We start from the raw sequence: 16,479 nt of genomic DNA, 5'->3' as shown, positions 1-16,479 counted from the left end.
GTTTTCGATCTCAGCTTAACACGCACTTTGCATCACCCAATTCACCAAGTTATTAATGCCCCTATTACCGTTTACAACTTAACTCTGGTTGGGTTGAAATTTCGCAATTTGGTATTACAGATTACAAGTCAACCTGTCAAAAAAAATGTCGGTTGAGTTGTCTAGTTTAACAACTTTTTGTGGCATTACCGTTTACAACCTTGTGTTAGTGTAGTTGTCAAAGACGTCAAAATCTTACAACTTATTACTAGCAGTTGTCTCATACAATTTTGCAGTTGTTTTGAAAAAAGGTAACGTTTTACAAGGCGGTTTACCACCTAATTTTTAACAAACATTTTTAAAGCTGGTATCAAAAGACACGTTTCGACCTCCTATTTAAGAGTCTGAAAGCAAAAATTAAAAATTTAATTTCTGTCATATCATTTCGGTTCAATTTTGCATGTTGTTGTTGTATTTTGCCAGATTTTTTGTACACACTAATGCAAAAAGGCGTTGGACCCACCTAGGGTTATTTTTAAAAATCGCGGCCAAAGGAAAGAAACATGTTCTTTCCAAAAAAACTGTGGATGGGGCCTCATATTTCGGACACTGTCTGGGCCATTTTGTGGTTTATGGAAATATTTTTCGACAGAAATAAAATTTTTAATTTCCGCTTCCGAATCCTAAAAACGGAGATCGACACGCGTCTTTTGATACCACCTTTAATAAGAGTTAGATAGTGCATGGGCTCATAAAACGTTACCAAAAAAAAAACAAAAAAATTAAAGCTGGTAGTTTAACCTTTTCTAATCAAACAATAATCAACAATTTTGTAGACATTTATAGAAAAACAACGTTTAAACGAAATATTACATTGAATAACTTTTTGACTTTATGGAGCGACATTCCGAAGTTGGACGAGGCTGGCCGCAGTTCGGATGCAGCCAAAACAGGTGAAATTATGGGAACGTGAGTCCCATTAATTCTAATCACTACTCCTGGGAATCTTGTTTTAGAGTAAAATACAATTTTTGCTGTTTGGGTTTTAATCCACTTCGCACAAATATGCTCCTCAATAATATCTAAAACCAGTCCAACACCAAAATCATTTCCACAGCATATTTGATAGCTGCCGTCACCAAGAATCGGACGCGTATGCGGAAATGGTCCTTAATTTTATTTAGTAATGAGCAAAATGCTTCATTTCAAATCTGCAAAAATAACTTCATTAGAAGCTCATCATTTGTCACTTTAACATTTTCTTACTTGGTGCTTGGTAGTTCCAAGGGATTGGAATGATCACGCGAATGTTTTCCGTATTCGCGACATGTCAATCACCAACATTTTCGCCATTATAAAATAGATTTCACATAATATCCGTTTTGCTTTTAATAACAAAATCACTTTTGCAAATGCTTAAATTTCCGCCACAAATTGATCAGCTGTTCATTTATCTGTCAAATCATCACTTTCTGAAGTTGGCAACTCTATTCAACTTCAACTGAAATAGTTGTAATTCGTAATACCAAACAGGAGTTGAGTTGTCTTAAAGTTGAGTTGTTTTAATTACAACCTAACTAAATTGAGTTGTAAACGGCAATAGGGGCATAAAACAAAACACTAATAGAAAAGTTATATAATAAATTTATATGCCCAGTTTGCATATTTTTTTTTTTTCAAAAAATTAATAATGAACAATGAATTTAAATAAATAAATTGTCCTCAAGTTGTTATAAAAAGCAAAATACCCAAAAAAGGTGCCGTTAACATCTTTCAACTTAAAATCGGTCGACTTTCATTCTAAAATATCGGTTTGATTTAACAAAGAATATTGAAATCAATGTTGTGAACACAAACGTCTTCAAACTTTGGTCTACATTTTAAAAATTTTATCCAGGGTCTTTGTAAAATTTTAATTATGTAGATGCGCCGAGGATTAAACGATTTTCACCCATTACGCAATGACATCCAATTAGACTGCTTATGATTTCGAGGGCGGCATCCTTGGCCGAATAGTCACTCCCTAACGTTTAAAGGTGACAAAAGCATCCGTTGGAAAGTCTTCGGAGCTAGAGCTTCTAGGAAAGTTACGTCGACTGGTGTAGCTCTTAAAAACAGCCGAAAAAACTGGAGGCGCCCTGTGCCACGAGAGTCATGAGTATTAATAGACCATTAACAGCAACCGTAAGTCGCCTTTGTGCGTGACCACCAAGGAGCCACAAATGATTTAAAGAAATTGTGTTCGCGGCGATTATTGGGATATAACCCTAGGTGAAACTACGCTTTGCACGGGGTATACAGACAAAAGTGTGACTATTTTATGTATCTATTTCTTTTCAGCAGACGCAGCAGTGCCAATTCCAAAGACCGGGGCTAGGTTTGAAGCCTCTGTGGAGTAAGTGAACGAGGGACAATCCCTCCGCAAAGAGCTACTCCTAAAAACTTTTGAGCGTTCTGCGAAATCTTGAGGCAAAAACCCCGGATCTTTGCGAAATGGCCAACACGTTAATTTCCTTAAATACACACGAACAAAACCTTTCCTAAAATTATTTTTTTACATAAAAAAATCAAGCTTTTTAAAGTAAAAACACTAGCGTATGCCGGCGCGCCGCCCACGCCTCCGCCGCCGGTATATAATAGAGCTTACGCCGCCGCCGCCGATAAAGTGATCGGCGTAAACCTCTAATGCTTACTGAAGCTTCGTCTGTCAGTATTGTTACGAATACTAGCAAAACTAAGGGGTGCTGCTATCTCTAAGCCGATGCTAAACAGTGATATCATGCACATCCATAGATTAATCATTATGTATCGACATAAACGAAACAATAATTGCGTCTACACATATGTACCATGTATGTACGTATACGAGCAGCGGAGAATAAATGCGCAAACACATGCATATATCTTATCTGAATTGCTCACAAGAGAGGGCAATAATTTGTGCAAGTATTACTCAAATTAGAAGTTATAAACGCAGTTGTGGCTGGCGATTTTGTAGCTGAAACTAACTAGTAAGTTCTGGAATGGAAAAGCCTGGAAGTATGCAATGAGAAATCAAAAAGTATAAAAGGCTCGACAGTAGAGGCGAGGAGTGAGTTTCATTTGAGCTATCAATCAGTTTGGTTGTTAAGCAAGCTAGTTGCAAAGTATAAGTGTTATTGTGAAGTACTTTAATAAAGGCCATTTTTCCATTATTCAATATTGGAGTTATTTATTCAACAGTTTAGCGATACGAACGTTAGCAGAAGATTGCAAATAAGGGGAATTGCAGTAAAATCGTTACAGTATTGTTCATGGCGGAACCAAACAAGGTGGCATCATGGTGATATACCTACAAACATAAATTAAAGTTCCATATACTTTGTTTTTGTAATTCGACAGACTAATGTCAAAATCGGACTAATGACAAAAAGTACCAATCAGCTGATTTACAGCAGTAACCTGTTACTGGTTCCGCTGGTGTAGTTCAAGGAAAAAGTGTAAAAAAAGACAGCTGCTCTGCTAATTTCAAATGATTCATATGTCATTGCTAAAGGGAAGTTCTCAACAAATTCCCCAAACTACAGCATTCCCAGAAAACTGCGCACAAACGTTCAAAATTCCCCATAAGTGGGGAATTAACCACAAAACTGCTACGTTGCGCGCAATAAATAATAATTACGAAGGCACACTTATTCATTTCTACAGCAGAAACAAATACGATTCAACTAATGAGCGTATGAATTATAACACAATCAAATAGTTGTAAACTACCTCCAAAACTAATCCCATGCTTTCCAGGATTTGGTTAGGACTAGTCGTCCAAGCTCACCTCAAAATTCTGACTATAAATTAGGTAGTTTGGTGCTCTATTGCCGGGCATTCCCTGCAAAATAGCATGCTATTAATCCCTAGAAAGAGTGGTCTGCGATTGATCTCATTTGTCGATATTGGGGTATAATTGACTCCATCTAGCCCTTTTTGAGCACAGTTAGGATTAGTCAGTTTGAAATTTATGTAGCCAATTTTAAGAAACAATAAAAAAAAAATGGCAAAGAAATGGGTAAAATAGAATTGAAAGGAATTATTTAAGAAATATGCGAAGCTCTATACCGAGCCTAAATACTAGTACCACATATTCCATTAGTACCACATATTAAATTATTGGGATACAGTTATCAGGTGTGTCACGGAATTCAATTGTTGTCGGAATCGGATTTGAAAACAATAAAAATATTCGTCATGGATTTGGAAATTTTCGCTTTATGTTGAAACTCGATTTATAGACCAAAAAACAATTTACTTATTTTACCAAACCAAAGAGTTTTGAGTTCAATGCAGCAATATTCATTAGTTTCAAATCCGATTCCGACAACAATCGGATTCCATGACACCCTTGAATAAGTAATAATAAACAAATAAATCAATAAAATCTATTTGGCAGGTAACGTCTTTGGCCCTGTTATATTTATGCCCATATCACCAAGTCCAAATTTTTAAAATATTTTTGGATATGCAGTGGCTTGTTCAATTTTCATTTTAATCCGCTAGGGAAAATTGATATTTTTCCGTAGAATTTTTTTGAATTATGCTTATAATCTTAAACTTCAGTTGAAAGTTTAAAAAATTGCCTGTTAATCTTACGGCAAGTTTATCCCAGGGCAGCATGTTAACGTTAATTTTGTCAATAAATGAAAAAAGTGCATTATTGTTTCGTTTTTCAATAAAATAAAAAAGATAACGTCGAATTAATTGAGAATAATATTTAAATGTAAAAAACTATAGAACTATAAAAAATGAATGTACGTTGTAAGGTTCGTGAAAACGTCTGTGATGAACTATACGAGATATTTAACCCCATTTTATACACTTCTTTGCTTGCAGTTCGTACTGGAGTCAGTGATACAAACAGTAGGGAAGTTCAACCTTTAATTTAGGATGTAAGAAAACAAGTACAGATTTTAAATATTTTCTAAAATGTGCTTTATAAAACTATATTGGTTAGTTTCTTGTTAGTTGTCGCTATATAAAAGTATAGCCTTCTTTAAATCTGTTTTCACAACATTCATATTTTATTTCAGAAGATAAGCTATAACCTCAAAATTAAATTAAAGTTTTTAAAGTCTACTTATAAAAAAATGGTTTCAAAATGTTATATGGGGTCATGCGCTTACTTTACATACGGTTAAAGTCAAAAAATTCAGTTTATCCGAATTATCTAGAAGTCATCTAACGCAAGTATGCTGAAAGTTACTAAAAAAAGTCCAACATTGTATTTGTTCAATGGAACAAGAAAAATATTATGAAAAAAAAAAAAATGTTTTATTTCTATGTATGATAAAGATAAGTAGAGGAACTTCTGGGGACAAATTATCTTTGCCTGGAGGAAGATTTTTGAGCTACTTTAGGGATTTTTATTGGTTGGCAAGACTGAATGTGCTCTATAAATAGATATTCATATGTATATAGATACGTATGTCTGCACAAAACTTGTCCGGGGATGCATGCACAACATACCGTGAAATATCAACGTAACGTAACGAATTCTTCTGTACAACTACTATATTCCCACTGGTACGCACTAGGTTGAAACTTGTATCATTTATAAATGCAAATGGAGTGTCCAGAGTTAGAACAAAAGCTTCTTATTTTTTCCTGTTTTCGTCATCAGAGGACTGAGCTATGACCCTGATATTTATCCAGTTTGGTTGCGTATGCTAAAAAAAAAGCCAGTTAGCTGACGAAAAAGTTTTTGAATGAGTACTAATTATGAGATTGTTTGCAACTAGATGGTTTGACTGCAGGGTATATCTATATACATAAACCTGTAAAACTAGCGATGGAAAGGTAGTAAGAATCGTACCTTTTATTCAAACTTCTCTTAGGAAATCTTTAGACATATCAAATATTAGCCGTGTTTTTTAACACGCGTATATCCGTTTACGCTTAAACTTTATATTGACTGCTAAGAGACAAACTATAAATACACCTCTGAAATTGCTGCGCATAAATTTTGTCCTACTAAATTTCAATACGCATTATACTCAGATGTAACTGAAATATGTGTCTTTGTTTCACCCTGTACACTAATTCTATGTATTATATGTGTGTCCACAATTCATCGCAACTGATTCAGCTATATGTTATACCCTATGGCCATCAGAGCGTTGCGTCTCCGCTTTTCGGTACACCCTGTTGCTGTAGCTAGTTGTTTTACCACAGCCGCTAGATGGGTCTCCTAAGCATTATCTAAGCGAAGATAGGCGTTTTTTAACACGCGCAAACGAAACGTATACGCGCGTGTTAAAAAACACGGCTATTTATATTGACTGCTAAGAGACAAACTATAAATACACCTCTGAAATTGCTGCGCATAAATTTTGTCCTACTAAATTTCAATACGCATTATACTCAGATGTAACTGAAATATGTGTCTTTGTTTCACCCTGTACACTAATTCTATGTATTATATGTGTGTCCACAATTCATCGCAACTGATTCAGCTATATGTTATACCCTATGGCCATCAGAGCGTTGCGTTTCCGCTTTTCGGTACACCCTGTTGCTGTAGCTAGTTGTTTTACCACAGCCGCTAGATGGGTCTCCTAAGCATTATCTAAGCGAAGATAGGCGTTTTTTAACACGCGCAAACGAAACGTATACGCGCGTGTTAAAAAACACGGCTATTGTATTATTCGTTTGTTCGATCATAAAACACCATTGTTTGTTGAGACAACAGGAAAGTTATTGAGACCAGATGAACTGAATGTAGTTTCAACAACCCACCAACGGTTTTACAATAACTTCGTTTAAGAGAGTATTACAAGAAGTAATTAATTTCATATAGGGACTTTCCAGATAAAGCATATATGTATATACCTATACGTTAAAATGTTAGTCTATCGGGATAAATATGCAACTAATGGCGTTTTATTTTCAGTAATAAAGTGACCCTGTGGGTTCTTCTCAGCTCTCTCGTGAGTTTGTGTGTTCCTTGCACAAAGAATTTTCCACTGAATAAGAAAAGGGGACTGATTACACATTAATGGAGCTATTTTGCATAGCACCAGGTGACATAGTTCAAAAGTTAGAGTTTAAGAGTGCAAAATGGGGGTAAAATTTTTTCCAAACAGAAAACGCCATTAGAGTCGACTGAGTTAAAATAACCAGCTTTCACGAGTCTCTCAACCAGACAATACTTTTTTTTACTAACTACGGAATGTGACATTTTATGTCAACCAAAAGGTACATCAAATTAAGTAGGTACACTTTGAACGTTCGATTTTCCATCTTTGGTTAAATAACCAGTTTTCGTTAGCGCTGATTTTCTTTCAGTTGCATGTATCTATTGCATATGTTTATACGTAAGTACGTACGTGTTATTTTCTTTTGCTCATAACGGGGTGGATTTAACTTCTTCATTCATTCAAACATAACTAATATACGAGTGTATTTCATACATGATACTGTAATGTTTATACTTCGGCAATAGTTTTTGAAATGTTGGGTATAAAAGTAGAAATTTGGCTCAGTAAATCACATTCGGGGTTTCGTTTAGGATCAGTAGACATCTTCAGCACGCTGCTAAAGATTTTCGATTTAGTTTTATTAGGGTACCGTAATTTAGGCAAAATTCACAATTGCGTGAACGTAAGTATCTGCGTATAAACTTGATTTATTATCAAGTCTAATGTGTTTAATAATCGTTTCACGACCACCAAAAAAAAAAATATGTTTTAGGTAGGGAAAATATTTTCTCTTTCAGCTATATATATATACTATGTATATATAATGTATGTAGGGTCAATTGCTAAAAATTGTCTATACTGTAGTGCGTGGATGACGCAGTAAATTTTTTAAACAATTCACACATTTTAAAGCTGCATTCGTTAAGAGTGCTTCGCTGAGCGAAAATAACGACGCACTCGGTGAAGGTCCCTGCAAAAATCGCATGCATACATGGAGTGTACTCGCTATAGACCAACCGAGTGCTCCAAAATTCATACAAAAAATATGGTCCAATTAACATTGCGATGTCCTAGGGCTGGACCATATACTCCAGCTCCGCATTACATCAGAGTAATCCATGGAGTACCCAGTCCAATAAACATCTTGTAGTGATTACAATCGTTAAAAACGAGCAATGATCGGCTTACAATATGTTAGTGTAGAAACATGAGTTGGTCCATTGCTGCATTACAGTGGAGTATAAGGGTAAGTACTCCAGTGGACCACATGATCCAACGATTTTTGCAGGGAAACTTAGCAACACTTAACTTGACTCGGAAGTCTGTTGAATTTTGATTTTCTATGTAAGTTCTAAGTGACGTTTACATTTTGAGATGCCATTTGTTTTTTTTCCATTTCATTTTGACATTTTCTCATACAAATTGATATTTATTGATTATGATGCCAGATTGTATGCGCTAAGTGGAGTATAATCGTCGCTAAGTTGCCAAGTCAAGTCTATGCTAAGTATCAGTAAAGGGCCCTTTAGGTTTACAGTTAAAGTTTTTTTTTTTATAAAAAAAATGCTTTTAGCTTGAAACAGAATGCCCTGCCGCCGCGAAATTTACGCGACGATAGATTTATTTCTATCATCGCCGCTGGGCGATTACGACAAACATTCCAAGGGATGCTGCTGTTCAATTTTTTTATGTAATTCTTAATTTTACTGCCAAACACGTTCAAAAAAAATTTGGAGGGATATCGAAAGACAGTGTTTCGGTGTCATTATTAATAGACCGCCAAATATTGATTAATATTATCAAAAACTAAAAGGTAATTAGCACAAGCATTTGCTAAATTTTATTTTTTTTTATTTCAATACGCTCTTGTGAGTCACATATGACTCATTGGACAGGGAAGTTGTTAAAAAACCGCCAACAACTATTGATTAATATTATTAAAAGTTAAAAGTGGGTTTGCTTCGCTGAGCGAAATTAACGTCGCACTCCGTGAAGGTTAGATTTACAGTTAACGTTTTTTTTTATAATAAAAAATTCATTATAATGCTAGAGAAGGGTCAAATATCGATATTTTTGAGAAGTCCATAATATAATAGAGATGGGTAAATAGCTAAGTACGTTGGTACTAAGAAGCTTTTATGGTATCAAGAGTCATCTTAAAAAGGATATCCCATCAAATCCGCTTTATGTTTCCCTGACGTTTCATGAGTGTATGGGTCAATCTGAATCAGCTCATCCACCAATGGGATTTCGCAAAACCGACTTTACCGGTTTTTGAGCGCTTTTTTTTGTATCCATCGAAAAAGATTTTTTGTTTTAATTTGTCTTCTTACAGTTTGGGAAACATCAGTTATGAAATTTACGGGATTTTTTTTAATATCTTCCCTTTTATGCCCGTTTTTTCAGTGCAGATTTGACTAGAGGTTTAACCTTGCCTGTCACTTTGTTGGATAACATAAAATTGTGCTGCGCATCTCAGCTTAAGCGACCAAAGTGACGGGTTTTACTGTAGTTTAAACTGCAGTATCTTAGTGCCTAAGCCTGGGTATTGGCTCATTTATTGTGGATTTGACGCCAACGCCATTATGTTTATACAATGTTTATATGTTTAGGCTATGGTCATCACTATCACCTTATGGCTATGTCCCTAGTAATAACCGCTTAAGTAGAGAAGTACGTATACATATGTACACATGTATGTATGTACATATACATATTTATCTGCGCTTAAGCTGCAGTTACCCACGAACGTACGTACAAAAAACGTGTCAGCTGACACGACCTATCTTATGAATTTGCAATGTAAACGAAAACTCACCGACGTGCAACGCACGTTCGTACGTAGCCGGGAACGTAGAAATCAAAGCAATTTCGATTTTTTCCGTAAGAACGTGTCAGCAGATCGCTCTTTCACTAGACAGAGTTGCCTAGTAAGGTTAGGTTAGGTAGTAGTGGCGGCCCCATGGGCACACATAGGCCAGTATCAGTTGGACCGTTGTGGTACCACAGAAAGACACCATTGGCCCTCCTCTTCGAACAATTTCGAGGATTTGATAAAAGCTACCAAGTCCCTTATATAATGCTCCCAGACCTGGCGGAGATCGCCCAGGAAGGGAGCTCCCACACAGCGTTGTCTGGGGCCACTTAACGCCGGGCAGTTGCAGATGAGTTGCATCACCGTTTCCTCTACCTCGTCTTCTTTACAACTTCTGCAGCATCGTCGGAAGGGCACTCCTAAATTTTCCGCATGCCTTCCGATGAGGCAGTGCCCAGTCAGAACTCCTACCAGTGAGGAGATTTTGTCCCTGCTTAGGGTATAGACGTGACAGGATCTCTCAGTATCCCATTTAGGCCAAGATTGCTTTGATATTCTACATCCCGGGGTTAGTAGCCATCTTTCGTTGGCTTGACTGTAGGTATACTCTTTAAGCATTAGCTTGCAAGTGGCAAAGGGCATACCTAGGCTTTCTTTATCAGGAAGAATCTGTCTGGTCGTACCCTGCCTAGCAAGTTCGTTTGCAGCGCAGTTTCCCTCTTTTTCCCTGTGTCCCGGGACCCATGTGAGGTGTACACGGTTCTGTTGGGCCATCTCCTGAAGAGATCGGCGACAGTTTAGTGTCAATTCGGAGTTGAATGAATAGGAACCAAGGGATTTTATTGCCGCTTGGCTATGGCTGAAAATAAAGATTTCCTTGCCGGTCTTCTGTGTGCCTATTTGAGTCGCGGCGTCTATGATAGCTGCTACTTCTGCTTGGAAGACGCTGCAATGATCAGGTAGTCTGAAAGAAAGTTGGGAGCTGAGTCCTTTGAAAAGACGCTCCCTCCAACCCTACCGTCCAGCTTAGTGTGCTGCCATGACCTGTAGGCTTAGTGCTCCAGCTGGACGTTTCTCTTAACCGCAGTGCTGACGTTGTAGCTGCGCGGTATCCTGCTAGATCCAGAGGTAGGATGTCAAGAATTATTTCAAGAGCAGTGCTTGGCGTTGTTCTCAGAGCACCACTTATGTAGATCATACTAGATCTGTGCACTTTTTCTAGTAAGTTTCGGTTTGAAGGCTGTCCACCATACAACTACCCCGTATAGCAGTATGGGTCGGATAATCGATGTGTAGATCCATCTGCAAATATTGGGGGTAAGACCCCATTTATTGCCTATGGCTCTTTTACACGTGTATAAAGCGATATACGCTTTTTTCTGGCGCTGGATAATATTATCTTTCCAGTTCAACGTTTTGTCCAGGACGACGCCTAGGAATTTAGCCCTATCGACCAGATTAAGGCGCACTCCATTTAGTTCCGGTGGGGTATTTTGTACCGTTTGGTCTATAGGACAAGTTCCACCTTATCTGAATTGACGTCGAGTCCGCATCTGGAAGCCCACGAGGAAACCTCCCGCAGTGCTACTTGCATCAAGTCACACAAGGTTTCCGCCAAACCTGCCCCTATAAGCAATACCTAGGTCGTCCGCATATGCCACAACCTTGCTGCCACCCCAACGTGTGTCTCGTAATAGCGAGTTCACCGTTAGGTTCCATAAAAGCGGGGAAAGAACCCCGCCCTGAGGCTTGTGACATAGCGTATTATATCAGACTTCCCCATGGATGAAAGTATTTTCCTTCCCCTGAGTAGTTGATGGATTAGTCCCATGAGGGACGTTGTTACGCTCAGATCCGTCAAGGCGTTATTGAGTTGAAGGCTCATTCAATATCTAGGAAGGCCACTAGACAGAAATCTTTTTCGATCAAGGATGTTTCTATAGTAGAGACTAGGCTGTGCAGCGCAGTCTGTGGATTTGCCCTTGATGTAGGCATGTCGATAGCCAGATAAGAGCTTGCTATCAATAGTGGTCATGATGAAATCACTTTTGATCCTCTCTAGGGTCTTTAGCACAAAGGAAGAGAGACTAATCGGTTTATGAGAGGATTTACCAGCCTTAGGAATGCCTAGTAAACTTTTATGCGATAATTTTTGACCGTTTGTAGTTTTATGCAAAAACACCTAATTAAAGTTTGAAAAATTGTGAATATAATTCGAAATAATTATTTAAAAGTGCATATTATAAATATGTAATCTATTTATACTTATTTAATATTAGTTCCAGTCTTTTACAACATTAAAAATTAAAATAGAAAAAGTTGATGTTTGCATAAGCATGCCTTCAAATAGGTCAATGGCCACAATTTTGTCTTTGCCACTACTGACATAAATTTCGCTCAAATGTGTGTACGTACGGCAAACGTATACGTACGTTACACACGTCGGTGGGTAACTGCCGCTTTCGTTGTTAAATTTGTCAACTGAAATCCCATTGTATATCACCCCCATTTTCCAAGTGCATTAATTCATACTAGGGTCTACATATTGGCTATGTGGGTATGTGCAAATATTGCTCATTCTTCACCCCTACAATACGATGTACATAATATGTGTTAAACAAAAGCAGGGATGAGAAAAAATCAATAGAAATACCGTTTCTAGACTTAGACCCGATCTAACAGTCATATACGATCGATATACACATGTACATTAACCTGGGTCGATTTGTATGGACGAAAGTTAACCGATATCGCGCCATCGATTTTTCGATAGGATTTGGGCTTAGGAAAGAAAAGTTCCACTACGAATACCAAAAAAAAATAATTTTCTTGCCTGCAAAAAAAAAAATGGCGAAAGGGTAAATTTTTCGACCAAAACACTCCTCAAAGCCCTAAAAACATTTTTTTTCCAAAAAACTGTTATAAAAACGGTGTCGAAAAATTTACCCTTTCGCCATTTTTTTTTTTTGCAAGCTCGAAAATTCGATGCTGCGATATCGGTAATAAATCGACCCAGTCTAATGTACATACATATATATCAGGCATGTTCAGCTCAATTTAGATACAATATGACAAGGTAACTGAATAAGTACCTATGAAGAGTTTTTAAACGGTTTTATTTAGCTTGACTTGGCCGTTATGAACGAATTTTGTAATTAAAATTTAAGTAACTTCCCGATAAGCTACAAGCTTTAAACTTGGAATATAGTTCAGAACCCGATGACACTGCAATGGAGAATGGCCCATGGATCGAAATAAAATCGTATTTGTGGTCCGATTTGGCTCATAATCGGAACACATAATCATACATGAATAGAAAGCGACATATAAAAAAAATCGCTCCTAGGTGGCGCAGGTATCGAGATATTCAAAAAAATCGTATTTGTGCTCCCATTAGGCTCATATTTGGAGCACGTATTGCATACAAGAATAGAAAGCAACCTATGAAAAAAAATCGCCGCTAGGTGGCGCAAAAATCGAGATATTCAAAAAAATCGTATTTGTAGTCCGATTTGGTCCATATTTGGAACAAATATTACATACAGTCCGGTGAAAGTGACATCAAAATACTTTGGAGTTCGAGGAATTAAAACTGAGGTATGAATATTTGAATATTGTATATCTACATACATAAATACTTATAAAATAAGTAAGTAAGTTCGACTCCCACTCCCGGGAGAAAAGGCTTTGAAGAGATTTACAAGGTATAATCGAAACAGCTGCCGCCTTGTCCGTCCTGATGTCACGTTGTTTAAATTTTTCCCAAATTATTAAATAAATTATAAAATAAGATTTTTACCTTTTGGTGTCATTTAATAATAGTTTAAGCTCTAAGCCGTTAGTGCACACTCTTCCAATACTCGTATTTATATTATCAACTGATTTGAATTTCTTGTTCGAAGGTTTACCTGAAAGACACAAAAAAAGTTTAATACCAATTTCACATAGAGCATTAACGAGTTAATTAGTGGAGTTTTCTATATTAAAGCCCTTATTGAACTCAATTTTCCATACAAAATACATATTCTTGGTTGTGTTTCGGATATGATAATCAATAAAATAATTTTAGAAAAATGTTTAAGTTAAACGGTTTTATTTAAAACAATACTTACATGAAGTAATAATAATACTAAAAGCTAGAAAATAATTACGTAGGTCCTAGGCACTCGTCATCACACTCCTCATCAATCTAGGGCGTTGATCAGACAATTAAATAAAAGCGTTGGGCGCGGGAAATTTCTAAAAATGTGAGACCTTATTAAGGTCTAGTTGGTCTTACATATAACTATCAATAGAAATTTCACGCGTCCAACGCTTTTATTTAATTGACTGATCAACGCCCTTTTAGTATTGTAACGAATTTGCTGCAAATCCTCTTATTTGCCCCTTTTGCTAGGTTCGTATCGCTAAACTGTTGAATAAATAACTCCAATATTGAATAATGGAAAAATGGCCTTTATTAAAATGCTTCACAATAACACTCAAACTGTGCAACGAATAGCTTAATAACCAAACTGATAGCTCAAATGAAACTCCACTAATCAAAATAATACTGGTATTGCTCGCTAGATATCTTCTTAGTCGTAATTGCTGATCAACTCAAATCAAACTGAATTACTTCTTACTCGCCTGCACTGCTTTTATAGTTTACGCTGCATACTTCTAGGCTCTTCGATTTCCAGAAGTTACTAGTTGTTTCGGCTACAAAATCGCCAGCCACAACTACGTGCACAAATTATTGCCCTCTCTTGTGACCACTGAGATAAGATATATGCATGTGTTTGTGCATTGCCGCTCCGCTGCTCGTATACGTACATATGTGTAGACGCAATTATTTATTCGTTTATGTAGATACATAAAGATTGAATTATTGATGTGAATGTTTGTAGTTAACAGTCTCTCGCGCGCACATAGCCGTATAAGTAAATGCATCTGTGTGTGACATCTCTCTGGGCTGCCTTATATATGTGTATACTTGATTTGATTATTAACGTAAATACTGCTTAGCATCGCCTTAGTGATGGGATAACTTAGGGGTGGTAATATCCGTGACACTGCCCTCCACCTAAGTCTGATCGTCCCGATCAGACAAATCTCTCGATCTAAACGTTGCCAGCCTTTCTAAATGGACCACTTTCATTTTGGTTCGTGGTTTACCGATGGTTTGTATGCGGTACACTACATCGTTGATCCGTTTTACAACTTTGTATGGGCCTTCCCAATTACACTGCAATTTCGGGGACAAACCTTTTTTACGTTGTGGGTTGTATAACAGCACCAAATCTCCTTCCTGAAAACCTTCGGAATTAATTGCTTTATCGTATCTGGCTTTCATCTTGTCACTCATAATCTTTGTTCGTTGCCTTATCAGATCATGTATTTCTCTTAGCTCTTCTTCCAAATCACTAGTGGATTTCCTGACATTTCTCTCCGCATTGGCATCTATCCCAAACTTCAAATCAGCTGGCAGTCTAAGGTCATTGCCAAAAATTACTTTTGCAGGGGTTTGGCCCGTTGTCTCATGCACTGCTGATCGATAAGCCATCAAGAATAATGGTATGCGGGTATCCCATTCTTTATGGTACTTGTCTACTACTTTCCTTAAGTGCTCCTCCAATGTTCTATTGAATCGTTCTACCATACCATCGGATTGAGGATGCAATGCAGTTGTCCGTGTTTTTCGAATGCCCAATGACTTACACATTTCCTGGAACACAGCTGATTCGAAATTCCTGCCTTGGTCAGAATGTAACTCCATTGGTACACCATACCTTGCAACCCATTCGTTTTTAACCACTTCTGCTACTGTTTCTGCTTCTTGGTTTGGGATTGGGTATACCTCTGGCCATTTACTGAAATAATCCATAACCACCAGTACGTATTTGTTTCCGCGGTTACTAGTAGGAAATGGACCTGCGACATCCATGGCGATCCTTTCAAATGGCGCACCTGAGTTATATTGCTTCATCTGGCCATGACTTCGTGTTCTGGGCCCTTTCGCTCTGCTGCAAACCTCGCAGTTCGCAATCCACTCAGTGACCGACTGACGGCAACCAACCCAATAGAATCTCTGTTTAATCTTCTCGAGCGTCTTCGTGATTCCAAGATGACCTCCGCTTGGACCATTATGCAGCTCGCTGAGCACGTCAGGAATCCTCTTTCTGGGAACAACTATCAGTTTATTCTTGTATTTACCATCCTCACTCTCCCATACTCGATGAAGGCAACCGGATATCAATTCTAGACTGTTCCACTGTGCCCAATATGACTTCGCAATGGGACTCTCTGCTGACATCTCTTCTCTGTTTGGTCTTTCATTTCGTTCGAGCCCTTGCATAACACGTGACAGATCTGCATCTTCTAGCTGGCACTTTCTTAGCTGTTCCTTGTCCCATTCATCTGTACATGTTATATTCATTAGCCGGACATCTATAATGTCTTCTTTAGCCTCGGCTTTTGAACAGTGCTTGCATTCCAAACTACATGGTCTTCGTGACATTGCATCAGCATTTCCATGGGTACTACCTTTTCGATGCTCAATGGAAAAGTCGTAGCTTTGTAGTCGCTCGATCCACCGTGCCAATTGTCCTTCCGGATTACGGAACTGCAGAAGCCATTTCAACGCTGCGTGATCTGTCCTGACACGGAATCGCTGGCCGTAGAGGTATTTGTGAAAATGTTTGACGCACTCTACCAATGCCAACAGCTCTCTCCGCGTAACGCAGTAGTTCCTCTCTG

The 16,479-nt window shown here is 37.7% G+C and overlaps 1 protein-coding gene across 3 annotated transcripts in view; it reads right to left on the bottom strand.

Moving 5' to 3' along the window:
- Positions 1-16,479, bottom strand: part of LOC137249306 (uncharacterized) — a 768,906-nt gene that overhangs the window by 414,897 nt on the left and 337,530 nt on the right. For all 3 annotated transcript variants that reach the window (XM_067780647.1, XM_067780651.1, XM_067780648.1), the window contains exon 6: positions 13,541-13,649. The gene's annotated coding sequence lies outside the window, so the exon portion shown is untranslated. The remainder of the gene's footprint in view (positions 1-13,540; positions 13,650-16,479) is intronic.

The sequence above is a fragment of the Eurosta solidaginis genome, chromosome 4 (assembly GCF_040869045.1).
Source record: "Eurosta solidaginis isolate ZX-2024a chromosome 4, ASM4086904v1, whole genome shotgun sequence".
Classification (NCBI taxonomy): Eukaryota; Metazoa; Arthropoda; class Insecta; order Diptera; family Tephritidae; genus Eurosta; species Eurosta solidaginis.
Note: the sequence above shows the minus strand (reverse complement) of the source record. Positions and strands in the feature narration are given on the sequence as shown.